Consider the following 14,712-nt stretch of genomic DNA (forward strand, 5'->3'; position numbering starts at 1 on the left):
CCAGAGCCAAGTTGATAGGCTCGCAATTATCCAGAAGATTCCTTTTTAAAGCATTGGTGACATATTCCCAAGTTCTCTTTAATTTCTCTGCGTTTCAAAGCATATTGAAAAATTCATGCTTCATAACCCACTGAACTCTCCAGTGAATACTTTAAAAACTTCTGGGTATCAGTTGTCAGGTCCAGGTGTTTAAATAAGCCTAATAGTAACAGTTCACACAGTAGAACAGCAGCACAGCAAAGGTGGAGGGTGTTACATACTTCATGATCACCATCAGCAGACGTGCAGTAGCCTGTCCTTTACTGACACGTGAAGAAGAGAAGTAATTCAATGAATAATTTGTTCTAATTCTAATGGACATTTTTCACCCAGCAATGGCCCCTTCTTTTGTTCAAACTACTTTTGTTCTTACTATGCGTCTTTAAAATAAAAAAAAAAGGCAAGAAAAGGATATTTCATCTATAATTCTATTCGCCATTGAGATTTTTGTGTGCCTTTATCAATATCCTGAAGTTCTTAACTTTTATTTTATAAAACCTTCACACCCCTACTTTCTCACTTGGGGATTTCCATAGTAATAATTTTTCTTTGTTGGATTTTCTTTGTCTTTTTGGTCATCAAGTTTAACATTCTTAGACAGAAAAAAGAAAATGTTTTACCATTTTTTTAGTCTTGAAACTAGTTTCCAGCACTATGAAATTGGTCATTTTCATAAACCAGTGAGAATAGGGACTTGAATATATTTATTACAGGAAAACAGAATAAAATCATTATCACTTATGCCTAATTAGCTACTCATTAGTGATTTGCATGTCATACAGAGATATGCTGTAGGAGAGGAAAAGCTGCGGTATTGCTGACTACAGCTACCACGACACTCAATACAGAACTACACCGTCAAGGAAAATCCTTACATGCATCCCCCAGAGTCTCCTTCTCTGCTGTTGAAAAATTCACCTGCAAGACGCTGCTGACCAAAGGCTCAGGGCACAGATGTGGACTTCTTGCTGGCCATGGCACTCAGCTCCTCAAAGAGTGGCAGCATGGGCCACGCGGACTCCTGGCTCACCCTGCAGCACCCCTACACAGCTGGTTTCTACAGAACATGCTTTTTAATGGTCCTCCATATATACAGCAGAGGAATTCTGCCTGTGGCCCCCTGTCCAAGGAAAGTCAAGTAGATCCCTGCTAAATCTAGGCATATTTTCTTGGCTCTGGCCAGCTGAGATACACACTAGATAGATAGCAACTTGAATGGCATGTTCAAGACAAGATTCCAAAATGTAAACTCAAGATCAGGACACAAAATTCAATGATTATCATATGCAGATCAAGTGAGGAAAAGAGATTCTTAACCAGCATGCATAAGACTCTACAGTGGAAGGGCTATAATTATTAGTGGTACTTTATTATTCATACTATGTCCCAGGACTATTCTTTCTGCCGTGCAAAGATCCAACAATCCTTTTTGCTTTAGCAAAGAAAAGAGTCATTTGCTAGATGTCAGTGGATTGTGTTTTCTGTTCTTCTGCAATAGCTATTCTCTGAAGGCTTAAACTGATTGTTCTTTAACCATAATGTTGTTAAAGAAATGCCAGGAAGTTTATTCGTGGTTTATTAATACTGCAGAGGCCCCAAAGCAGCAAGATAATGTCCAGACTTCCAAAAAACAGGCTTGCCAACCATCCCCTTGGCCAGCTTCCAATTAAAGGAAGAACATGACAGCCAAGCTGCAGCTGCAACAACTTCAGAAAGTGCTGAAAAAAAAGTAGAATGATCCAAGCCATAGAGTCCTACTCCAATTTTATACACACCAAAAAAAAACCCAAAATGCCACTTGCGTTTCATTTGTACCATCACACAAAGTCCAGACCGGGTCTCTAAGAATATTTCTTCCCCAAACGCTTTTTCAGAGTTCAGGTTAGTGTTCTGAGAGCAAAAGGCAAAGCCACTAACCCACTGCAGTACATTGCTTCATCCTACCATAAGCTTTTTTCCCTCCACAATATTGATAATTCTGTCATCTGGGTTCCTCTTATCTTTGTGATAAATGAGGCTACTGCCTTCCTAACTTATTAAGGCATTTATCCTCTCCTTTACATTTGAAACACTGGGAAACATGTATCTGATATACCTAAAAGTATTTCTGAAGCAGTTCACTATAAAACTATTTTGGCAAAGACCAGGTGCACTCAGGTTTGTAGTTTCTGAGATCTCCAAAGTTTGCTCTCTGACACAAGAATACCTGTGTTTCCTCTTTCAGGGCCGAACATCAAACAGTCGCCTTCTCAAGGTTAACATTTGCAGATTTACATTGATCTCTGGAATGTTACGGGATGAAAAAGGGGTTTTAAAGTGTTAGTTTTCCCATGAAAAGTAGCTCAGCTTCTTCTGAAGGCACATTCTATTATTGAGCAGTCACTTTGCTTTCTATGAAAATGAATGACCATACGATACATCAAAGTGCACTACTATATTCCTAAATAGATAGAGGCTCACACCACAAAGCTCAGGCACAGGTTCCAAAGGCATTGCAAGGTTGTCTGTCACCATGGTTTGGGGAGGTAGGGGACAGGGCATGGGACCTTCAACAGGACAGGCATGCCCACTTCTGAGCATTCAGGAGCAAGCCTCTCTGGCTGCTCTGGCCACCAGGCAATGCCCCTTCACTGCTTACTCCTCCCTATTCCAGAGATGAAAGCAGAGACATTTCAGATATGATTGCCTGTCCCAGCTGTCTCAGCACTTCATAAAGGAAGGAAATTCCTTTAATATAAAAGTTGCCTATAAAAGGATGGCTGCACGGTATTTCTGTTGGATGTACACGTTTGTCACTATCTGACATTCAGGCAGCCTTTTTTCTTTTTCATAATATATGCAATGTTAGGAATAATGAGTTTACCATGGCTCCAAGTCCTGTAAACACAAGCTATTGATTTTTTTAGAGCATTCTAAAATGTGGAATTGCTTCATTAATGTCATGTGATTTAAATCTAAGAATTAGGTTATCAGTTCTACACCTGTAATCTTTTTTCTTCAAAGAAATAAAATTGACTCTATCAACTGCACAATCACAAGCAAAAATCTGGAAGCCTGACAGGCAGAAGACACTCACTTTTCATGGGGCACTGTTCCTCGCTGTCTTGGCGTCAGAACATCTCTGTAGAGCTGTCACAGGGGGACCTGAGGTAAAGATCCCTAAGATTTATATTAAGCAGGAGTTTGGATGTCAGGAGACAGTTATTATTAGGTCTTCCTAATGAGGTCATGAAGAATTTTGTTTTCAAACACAATATTTCTGATTCCAAAATTATAACTGTGAAGAATCTGATTTTTTCTGGAGTGCGTTACCTTTGTAGATTTAAATCTAAAATACTCAGCTACCAGTGTCTGAAGTTACGCACTTAAAATCTATATTCAGTTATGTAAGACTTTAGGATGCCAAGTACTGGAAGATTTGTAGATATTTGCTATCACCCTGAAAAACTGGTTTATTTATTTAGAAGAGTTTTTTAATATTTGGGTTTCACCCCTGCCACCCAGCATTTCACAAATCACATTTTAACACATTCTTCTAAATATTTTTAAGGTTCATTTAAGGTGGCATCTGCCTTTGAATATGCATCCAGTTCTCCTGACATCCAAGATGAAACAATTGTTCAGTAAATTTTGTCATTTAGTTCACTGGAATTGGGATTTCACTTCAAGCTTTGGCATAACAAAACCAGGGATAACATCCTAAGAGTGGATCTAGCACTTAAAAAGTGGACAACAATCTGGAGAATTAAGATCTGGTTTATTTATTCAGTGATGACTGAGGAGACAGCCATAGCAGTCTTTCCATATTCCTCCTATAATGCACAGGGACTTTTTTTTTTTTAAGTAGTAGTAAATAGCAGTCCTAAACAATGCAATATTACTTCATAAAGCTAAACACCGATTCACGTGCTATGTATTGTGTTTTCTCCATTCTACTCTAGGCTGTTACAAAAACATAAACTTAAAACATTTGTTGCTATGCCACGTATAGCTCTGCTCAGAGTCCATTCCTCTTTTTCATTATTTCTACCTGGAACTGGGAAGCTTTTCTTGAAGCAGTATTGTTTCTCCCTTGGAAAAAAAATTTAAAAAGCAAAAGAAGATGAGGTATTTAAAAGCCTCGCATCTTACAGAGCACGCCTAGTTACAAATATGCCATAATCGGCACACCTGTCATTTTATGTAGAAAGAACCAGATGATGGTGGAATTCAATCCGTGCTAAGAAATCAGGAATAGGGCTTACAGGAATGCTTACATCTGTCCCTAATTTGCTTGCACATAAACCCACGGTAATCTGCTTTATTGCCAAAGTCATATAAAGAAATTGGGCACCAAGCAGCATAGGTAATCTCAAACTGGAGGCCCTCCAGCCTAATTAGACACAAATACCCAGAAGGCCCGAGACTGAAATATGGCATGTAGATTTTGAAATGTATGAAGAGACAGAACAGTCTCATTAGCAGCCATCCAAGTGTATGTTTAAGCCTCTGAAGTTCCTTTTCTTGACTGAGGGAAGGAGTAAGCCATGTCTATGCCTGAGGCTAAGCACAAGGAAAAGCATCCCGCTCCTTTTGAAACGGCCCCGATCTCCCAGCTCCCGCCCCAGCCTGCTCCTCCCAGGCTTTGCTCAATTCCTGGCCACTCTCTTTGCAAAGACATCCCCACAGTCAGCAAGCTGATTTAATATCAGTAATGCTGAGAAAGCCAAAACATTGTAAGTCAAAGACAAAATAAGACAAAGAAGCAATTCTGTGGAGGGCTTAAAGAGATATTGGTTCATTATTCATTATTTAGTAGATACATTTCTTCAGGAAGTTAGTCATGGAGTTTTGCCAGAAGCCATAAAAAGTGATAATTTCCCTTATTTCAAACCTCTGAGCGTTTTTTATTTTTCTGGCGTCAAACAACTATTGTTGGCTACTTTCTGATTACAAGCTTGTCTCTCCCTGATTACAAGCATGCAGCTACTTTGTCGAACGATGCAAAATTATGAGTGAATTAAAGAAACAGACAGAGGAAAAGTCCATGACAATTTTAAGGCAGAATGGCTGTGGCAGAGAAGGCCAAGCATAACACAGAACTGACCTCCATGTTGCAGATTTCAGGCACACTCGGAGACTATCTATTTTTGGAAACATAACAACTACACTTAACTAACCAGAGGGTGTGATAGAAATGTTTTTATCAAGTTATCTCCCTCTAAGTTATTTGAGGGAACAATGCAAGGTAACACATTATTTCCTTTTTGAATTGAGTTTTTACATTATCAGGAAACATCACACTGGCCACAGAATTATAAACAACTTCTGGTTTTAATAAAATAAAGGGAGCTTTGTGCTCCTTTTCTTTTTCTGCAAACACAACACAAAGGAAACACAGGAACACAGCAGAGTCCAGAGATCTTGCGTTCAATAAAAAATTGTGGATAAAGCCTTCTGTTAATTGACATTCAAAGTCAATTTGTATCTTTGTCTGTGGTGCTGTGGCCTATTTGCTATTGTTGTATTAGTGCCTGAGGTCACCAATCAGCCCCGTTTTCTTGTTTTATGGGAAGACTATTTGACATTTAACTTCAGCAGCAAGCACTACTGAAGCATTACTGTTAGAAAACAAATAGGCAAATTTTAAGTGGGGATAATTTTTTAAAAGAACTTTTCTTAGATATGTTTTTTATGTGCTTAGGGGTTTTTTATAGGTTTTTGTGGGGTTTTTAAAGAATACGTACCAGGACATCCATTGCTCTCTTTTGCCCTTCCCTGTGCTTTAGCTTTGAGATTCAGGGAAAGAAGAAAATAAAGCGGCAGGAAAGGAGTTACTTGGCCGCAACATGGCAAGCCTTACCGTCCTACTGCCCATCTCTGTCTGACCTCAGCCGGCAGCGAATATCGGAGGCGATGCCTGGCGCCGCGAGGCCGTTTCCTCTCGTGCATCCCGGGGTGTAACCGAGGCATCTCCTCCGGTAGGGAACCCGCGACCTGCCGAGGGAACAGAGCTTTGGACCACGGGCACGTCTGTCTACGGTGGGAACGTGCAGACAGACATGAGCTCACCGCCCACGCGGGAGCCAGCTCCCGTCCAGGAGCCACATAGCCTCATTAGAGCAAAACCGTGCCCAACCTGATGCGTCTGTGCCCAGCAGAAGAAGCCGAGATTAACCGGCAGGCATCCACGCGGACGTGCCCTGGACACGGGACAGAAAGCCTGGCGGGTGCTAAGATGGAGTGCGCAGACCTGGCACCCCGGCGGGCAGGGCGCCGAGCGCTCTCCCGTGTCGACGATGAGGGGAAAAGGCAGCGGCGAGGCTTCGCTCAGGATAAATGTAAACGAGAAGGAAACGGAGAGGGAAGCGGGCGAGCCTTTGGTGGCTGAAGCAGAGGAAAGGGGAGACGACGGCCTCGCCTCGCCGGGCCCACGCAAAAGCAATGCGGGCTCCGAGGGCGCGCGCAGGGGCGGGTGGCTGGGCGATGGCGGGAAGGCAGCGGGCGTGCGCGCCTGGTGGAAAAAGTCGCCCGGGTGTGAGGAAAAAGCCGCCCGGCTGTGTGGAAAAAGCCGCCCGGGTGTGTGGAAAAAGCCGCCCGGGTGTGTGGAAAAGGCCGTCCGGGTGTGAGGAGGCCATCCGGGGTGGCGGAGGCTGGCAGGGGGGAGAAGCCCCAGTCGGGCAAAGCAATGTGGCGGAGGCAGAGGGGCAGCGAAGGCAGGGGAAATCCTGTGAGCCCCGGGGAAACGGTGCTGAGGAGCTGCAGCCTCACCGCCAGCCCTGGGGCCACGGGCAGGTGAGGCGTGTACCTGTCCCTGACCCCGAGCGCTATCCCAGCTCCCCTCCATCGCCCCGGCCCCCGGCCACCCCCAAGGACGCCCTTACCTTCCCGCCGCGGGCGGGGGCCGTTCCTCGCCTCCTCCCGCCTCGCCCCAGCTCCTCCTGTGAGCGAGCGGCGAGCCCGGCCCCGGGGTGGGGTGGGGTGGGGGGGCTGCCCAGCGGCCCGGCCGGCCCCCGGGCCTGACCCTGCCCCGGCCGCCGAGGCGACGCCGCTGCCCGCCAACGGCTCGGCGAGGCGCCTAGCGGGGAAACCCCCGGCTCCCCCCGGCCGCCGCCGACCTGTTGCCGAGGGAACCCCCCTTCCCGCCTCAGGTGTCTCCTCGGCCGCGGCCTGGCCCCCCCCGCGGCGGGCGGCAGCCGGGCCCGCTCCCTTCCCGCAGCCGCCGAGGGCGGGAGCGGCGGTGGGTTCAGCGGCGGTGGGAGAGCGGGGCTGTGAGGGGGAGCGGGGGTGGCCGTGCCGGCAGCTCCCGGGGCCGAGGAGCGCGTGTGGGAATTTAACACGCAGCTTTTTCTGTCCGGCGTTGGGGGGGGGGGGTCTTTGGGTAGATTTCTGCCGGTTTCGGGGGGCACAATAAACCGGGGTCTGTTTCAAAGAAGGGTGACTTGGGTAGGAGCTGCCAGCCCCTGCGGCCTGCGCCGCACAGGGAGCCGAACGGGACCGCTGCGTCCACGCTTTGCTGCGCAGGGCTCTGCGAAGCAGGTGGGAAAATGGTGAGCAGATTTTACCCAGAAAAAATGGATAACACGGCCTCGCCTTCTGTAGGGATTTCCTTTCTTCAGTAATAAAGGCTTTCGGACAACAGAGAGCGGTGGCACTGTATTGACTAATCCGGCTGCGGTTCTCCTATCCGTAGCGTAAGGGCACGCCGGTGTCTGGGAAAGATCGCAGGAGAAATTAGGGCGCCGCTCAAAAAATGCCTCCGTTCCCTTCAGCTACACAACTCTTTTCCTTGGAGTTAACGACTAATGGATTCCAGGAAATTGACGGAGGCTCTGTGTTAAAGTGACTGGGCAGCTGGCTGGGCTTGCCAGCACCCGCTCGCCTTAGTGCTGGTCCCCTTGTGCCAGCCCCAGCTGTCTTTGACTAAAGTTGTCTGGTTTGCAGCAGAAAGGATGCGTCTCTCCGTCTGCGTCCTCGTGGGACTGCTTTATTTCACAAATTCTGTAGCACTCAGGCTGTAAACTAGCGTCTTATTATAAAAGTAAAAATCAATTTGACAATTTCTGACTATATCTTTGTTGCAATGACTTTTAAACACTGGAAATTAACTTTTTCCACCCAAGGAGAAGTTTGAAGTTGTTTTATATATTTCCTGCTTCAAAAATCAAAAATGAGGAATGACTGTATATATTTTGAAGGTGTTAGTAAGCAAGAAATGTGTATGTTTTTATTCAATCTAATATATCAAGACCTGCTGACAATAATGACTTACAAACCATCATTCGCACCACTTGCAACTAAAGCAGTTGAGAAATGTCGGAGCAGATATTTTTCTCCCTCAGAAAGGCCAGCTCTGCTAAACTGAAAGTTTCCACGGAAACACACCACTTTCCAAGAGAATTTTCATCAGAAGTACCCCTAAGACCTGGCTCCGGCTTTTGTTCAAGAGAGACAAACTGGTGTAGCCCCCGCATAGGCCACCATCCCGGCGCTGGGGGCCCAGAAGGAAGCATCCCTATCGCGTGCCCTTCTGCCAACAGTACTGGGGAGCACCCGGCAGAGTCTGGGCGATAGTGGTTTCTGCCCCACAGACCTTTTAATCCAATAAATAATCAACAGGCACTGGGTGGCACTCCTTTATCCCAGCAAAATCACTTCAGCAAAATCCCAGCAAAATCACTTCAGCATGTGTGCCCACTCCTGTATATTGCTGGGCTCTAGTCTCTTCTGAAATTCCAACCCAATCCTATCTGGAGACAAAACCTGCTTGTAGAGGACAACCATCGTTAGCTTGGAGGGGAAGAAATACAGTAAAATTAGAAGAGATAAGGACATTTTGTCTCCAGATATATCCTCCTGCAGCAGTTGCTATGGTTTTGCACATTCTGAGGTTGTTTTGCCTCATCAGCATTAAAAACTGTCATAAAACATCAAAGCCTTCAGCCGAAGAACAGGGAACTCGATACATGTGCTGTGTGCTTGCTCCAGGGTTTCTGTGTCAAGATATGCCACAGGTAGAATTTTTCAGAGTCTATTAGATCTTCAGGCCCCCTACACACTGACCTGCAAGGCAAGTTCTTATATCTTTCCCTTGTTTCAGCAGGACTAAAAGCTCTCTTGTGAGTGAGAAAGACATATGCTATGTGTTGCATGTGCACTGATAAATTATCAGTAATTCTTTTTCCCTCGCTTTTTTGCATAATTATTTCACCTTTCTCACATACAGTGTGAGAGATGAATCTTCAATTTAATAAGTACCCCTGAGAAAGTGAAGTGTCTTTCACTGAGCTTGGGGGCAATTACAACCCGTCCTCTTCAAGCATTCAAGTTACTGTGCCAAAATGGGGAGCTTTTTATATTGTTGTCACTATTATCTTTCCAGAACATAAGACTGCCTGTCTTCTCTTTTGTGATTTACTACCAGTTGTTGTTTCTTCACAGAGTAAAAAAAATGCACAGGGAAAAGAAAAAAAAGAGCTCAAAGATTTCTCTTAGTTCAGTGAAATTGCAATGGGTGCTGTCCGTTTGCAGAAATACCTGACAGAGCTTAATTCTGAAGAATACAAAGGACACAAGACACTTGGGGGATTTTTTTCTAAAACTTTTTGACCGTGACTCTTGTAAAGTTCATGAAACTTGAGGTGTTCATGAAAAGCCAGAGAAATGGTGAATTTTTAAGGTCCCTGTTTGTCACCTCGCATGAACTCACAGTATAAGGCCAGGAGTAAAATGAAGATTAAGAGGGATAAGAAAAGAATTAATGGTAGTTTTTTAAGATGCTAATTTTTTTGCAGCTGGCGTTCAGATGACAGGTGACCTTATAAAATCTACCCAGGGATATAGATTTGTACCTGCCATTTTGGGCTCACACACAACAAAAGCACCGAGTCTGAAGTACTTTTAATCAAGGTACCTGCAGAATGTCACAAGATTTAGATATTTTAGTTGTTTATCTCATGCACTTATTCATCTTTCTCCTACAAGAAGGATTCAGTTTACTGAGTCGCAGCAAAGAAACCATGCAGAATTTTATCAGAAGGGCTATATGCAAAAACTATGTGCTACTTCACTAGAAACCAATGGCACTGGTCCAGTAACTAACATATGCGATGGCGATGGTAACACCACATGGGAGTGATGGGCTGGGCTGCGGGGTGAAAGGAAATGCTAGGCAAAGTACACGGTAGACAGAGAGCTATTCCAGGTTTATCTTCACAGTGCTATTTTTAAGTTTTTAGATGAAATTTGAACGGTTCACCTCGATACAGCCTTTCTTTCCATAGCTTTAGAAATCGGCGCAGCACAAGCACATGGAAAATACTTCCCAGCTACAGCATGAACAAGCTAAGCAGGAGGGACTCACTGCAAGATTATCATCCAAATTGCCATCTGCCCAAGGGAAGGGACAGCATGTAGTTGCACTATTCCTGGAGCAAAGAAAGGACCAGGTAGTTACCAAGAGAAGGTACGATGAGATTCTATTTCCCCTTGTACACCTATGACATTGTCTTAACCTTCATCCTCTGAAGACAGTCACAGGCCAGCCCATCACATTTTGTATTGCTTACCGTGAAGGCAGGTCCTTCATGTAACAGGGTAGTTAGGATGAATGTCAGGCCTGAATTATGGTAAATAATATCTGAGTATCTCTTCTTTACATAAACAAAGGCTTTTGTAAAAATTTTTTGGCCACTTAACAGTGGAACTACACCATCAGAGAAAAGTAAACATCTATAGTCTCTTCTCGCAAATGAATGATCTATCTACAAAGAGCAGTTCACAGAGCAAACCCTTAAGATGGCAAAAGGGAAAGGCTGTTCAGTTACTCAGTGCAATCTCTACCATCAGCTCTATCCCAGACCACAGGTGTAAGATAACAGAGCACCTCGTTCAAAATGATCTGTAGAGCTGCTAAGCAATTTGTAAAAAGATAAAAAGCTAAATCTGTAATTAAAACTGCTGCCAGTTGTTAGCTGTTGCCAGGGTAGGTGAAGGTGTAGGAAAAGTCAAGAAAAGGTCGTTTCATTCCTCACTTTGCCTCCTTCAGTTTCTGAGCTGCTTTTATTTCAGAAGTGGTCAGATCCTAGAGGTTATCCAGTTTCTTATCATGTTAAGAAGCTGGCCTAGCGGGCCTGGACAGCTAAATTATTCCATTGAAGTCCCTTCCTCTTCATCACGTTCCTCACACTAGCTTGCTTTCACGGGGACAGAGAATTGCTCCTGCAGACCCATGTCAGCAGGATTCCACTTTGCCATGGAGCAGAAACTGGGAGGCAGCCAGTTACACCAGCATTAGTCTTGTTCTCTGCTGTCAGCGAGGCATGAAGATCTCCTGGGGAAGCTGAGCACTGGGTCTGCCACTTACAAACTAAGACCAAGGCTAGCTGCAATGTCTACAAGCATAAAACTTTCATTCACAGTTTCTAAATGTTCTGCTTCACAGAAGTCAGAAGCTCCCAGCAGTCCCTCAGGAGCTTACCTGGGATCAGAAAATAATTTTATCTACCGCAGAAGACAGCTGGACGTTACCGTGATCAGGTTCAGCAAGTTCCCAGAGATGGATAGCCCATTGGACAGTATTACCATTATGTTGTGTTTGCTCCTGTGCTATTTGGATGTATAATTTAAGACAGTGAGATGAAACTTAGCACACAGCATTCTAGTTACTTCATTCCTAGCTGAACAATTACAGTCAGTCAGTCATTTTATATCTGTGTATAGCACTTAATCCATATTGCAATAATTCATGTACCATGTTATACTGCTGCACTGAGCCTCTGCCAGTTTCAGATCAATCACCTCTGTCAAGTCCCCTAAGATATGAGGGCCTGTAAGACCTATTTGAAATCATTTTCCACCCTGGATGGCCACATATGATGTAGCTTCCATCACCAGCCAGGTGCCAGGGGAAGAGCAAGTGATGTGGAGAACGGCTGTTGGAAACGGTATTGCTCCCTGTGTCACACCAGCTGCTGAACTTATGCTCTATTGTTATCTGAATCTGCACTTGCAGTGGCTGCCTGGACAGCCTTTTATTTTAATTGCAATTACTTTCAATGACACTAAGCTGGGGGAGGGGACTTAGAGTTTAAGCAGCATATTTGATGTTTATAGAAATGATAATCATGTTCAAAGAGCAGATTAACAGGGCTCTCATAATGATGGCAGTGAAGGCAGAAGACAGAGCTTTCATTTCCATAAAGCATCGAGCAAACCCTTCTTTACTGCCATCACAATCTGCTGCTGGCTCTAACTATTTATGTTTATTTTTATGTATTTATTATGAGTTTGTCCCCTGCTTTTAAGGAGACAGGCTTCTGCTCCTTACCTTTCAGGAACGCATTAATCCTGGTGATCAGTTAATGTATGGGGATGGAACAGAACAAGGGGAATACAAGCTGCAGCAACCTAGTGCAGAGTAAATCCTGGGAACAAACTGAACCAGACAGAGGAGCTGGATTCCAGGAACTGTTCTTAATCCTGACAATTACAAGCAATGAGAAAGCATATAACCCAAAATTACACTCCTAGGTAATAACAGACATTTTCTTTCTGCAAGTGGAAATTTAATTAATGCATCCAAAGTTGGGATTTTGAAACAACAAAATTCAAGTTGTTGCAGAGTTAATTCTCATTTCTGTTGCTGGCCCCAAAAAGCAGGTGTCGTCATGGGCTGTTGGCTGCCTCCTCTTGTGCACAAGGGACAATGATTAGAACAGCATGAAAAGCCCGGTGAAGCCACCAAGTGCTGGCACGTGGCAGTCCGCCTAACAGAAAAGCAGGGGGGGAAATAGTCTCTTGATGGGTGATATCACTGTAAATAAGCTTTAGATTAGCACAAAGAGAAATTCATCTGTTAAAACCTTACCTTTTTTTCCTATTTGCTTGGTTGCCAAATTTCCTGTAACTCCACTGGCTGTATGACTAATCATGCCCGTTGTTAGCATTTTTCCCCCCGGTGATGAACCTAAGTAAAGTTATGTTCAGCTCACTCGTTACAAACCCAAAAGCACTGAAGGAAAAGACAAAGGGAATCCTAAATTCTGAAATCTCCTTCCTGGCCAATCTGACTTTTATCTTCTTCTAAGCCCTATGAATGCCTTAACTTTGTAACAATTTTTAATGACATGATAGATTAATCCTTGTCTTGCTGGTTTGTCATGGGGACATCAGTGATCAAATCAGCTGTTTTGGGAAGTGAATGGATCAGGTACACAAACGAGCTCTAGTAACTGCTATTGAAATATCTCCCCCACCCCATACCTCCTCTCCACAGCCTCCATAGCAACCATGTTTGCAAAGGTTCGCAAAAATTCAGTCTTCAGGGAAAAGTAAACCTCTAAAATCACTTTAAAAATCTGAAACAAGAAAACCACCAAATACCTGCACAAGGCACAAGATCATCGCAAAATCTGAACTTCCAAGTCACACATCAATTCCAATTTTACAGCTGATAACCAGTTTTCAGCATCAGTATAGCCTTGTGATGCCTTTAAAAACTAGGAGGGAGGGAGGGCTTTTCAGTGCAGCTCCACTGAAACCTGTGTCTAATGATAATTTAAAGTAATTTATAACCCATAAAGCACTCACAGCAAGGCCAGTATCACAACATCTACTGATATTTATGAGTTTGCAGGGCCCAGTTCTATGAATAATATGTAGATTATTAATGAGATAAAAGAGTCTTTGTTGTTCATCTTTCATTAAAAATACTAAGGGAGCGATCTGCAACCTACTGACATCTGGAATTATGGTTTGTGTTATCTGCAGATTTTGCTTCGTTTGCACAGAATGGGTCAAATCATAAGTGGTTTACGGTGCTCTTTAACATACAGCTATGGCATAAATAGGCTGAAAAGCCAGATGCTAGGCAAGTCAGCACTTTACTGATTTGACATTCACTGCATTTGCAAGGTTAACACAACTTCTGTCCTGAACAAAAAGAAACTGGAGGCTTCTGTGTTCCCACTGAACCAGATGAGTGCTGGTGTTTGAAAGGAGAAAGGGCACTGCTGTCACACGAGAACCTGCATTATAACAGAGAAAACGCCCAAAGGGTAAATATAAAATTCTCTGCTTTCTGAGGCAGTATTTATGCAAAATGTATGTATGTAGGAGTACTTCCTGAGCATTGTTTTGTTGCCTTTAATTTAAGGAAAAATATAGTGGTTACAGAAAAGCAAGCTTCAAACTTTCTTTAAAAATAAATTATAGTATCAAGCCTAAATTAGTAAAACTGCAAGTGCTCTGTAACATCCCCCTGGACGTAAATGTGTGTTATTAAGAGGTCTTTTATACAGAAGGCATGACACAAGAAGTGAGAACCTGATTTGGAGTAAGGTCCTTAGACCACACAAAGAGGAGATGCATTTAAAACCAGGTCTATCTATACCAGGTAAATAATAACAAATACATCACTAAAGCATCAGGCAAAGCCAATGTGAAGGCACACTGCCTGCATTTATCTTCACCATTTTTAAAAGTACGGCAGCAACACTTTCACTGTGTCTTGCTAGATTGTCATTCCTGGTATTGTGCATTGTCCAGTTCCTCTGCTGGCATTTTGGTTTGGATCTCTCTAGATCCACACCACAGTGGCAGCAGCATTACCCTCATGATATAGTGCTGCAATCCCTACAACTGTGTATCATTAGCGGGAAATCATTTTAATGCTCTTGTAAACACCATCAGAGA

General features: G+C 43.9%; 1 long non-coding RNA gene across 1 annotated transcript in view; it reads right to left on the minus strand.

Moving 5' to 3' along the window:
- The window catches only part of LOC142033535 (uncharacterized), a 132,850-nt gene extending 126,836 nt beyond the window's left edge, over positions 1 to 6,014 (minus strand). Inside the window, exon 1 of the long non-coding RNA XR_012651229.1 lies at positions 5,882 to 6,014. This is a non-coding gene — a long non-coding RNA (uncharacterized LOC142033535). The remainder of the gene's footprint in view (positions 1 to 5,881) is intronic.
- Between the last annotated feature and the right edge of the window lie 8,698 nt (positions 6,015 to 14,712).

Source organism: Buteo buteo, chromosome 8 (assembly GCF_964188355.1).
Source record: "Buteo buteo chromosome 8, bButBut1.hap1.1, whole genome shotgun sequence".
Taxonomy (NCBI): domain Eukaryota; kingdom Metazoa; phylum Chordata; class Aves; order Accipitriformes; family Accipitridae; genus Buteo; species Buteo buteo.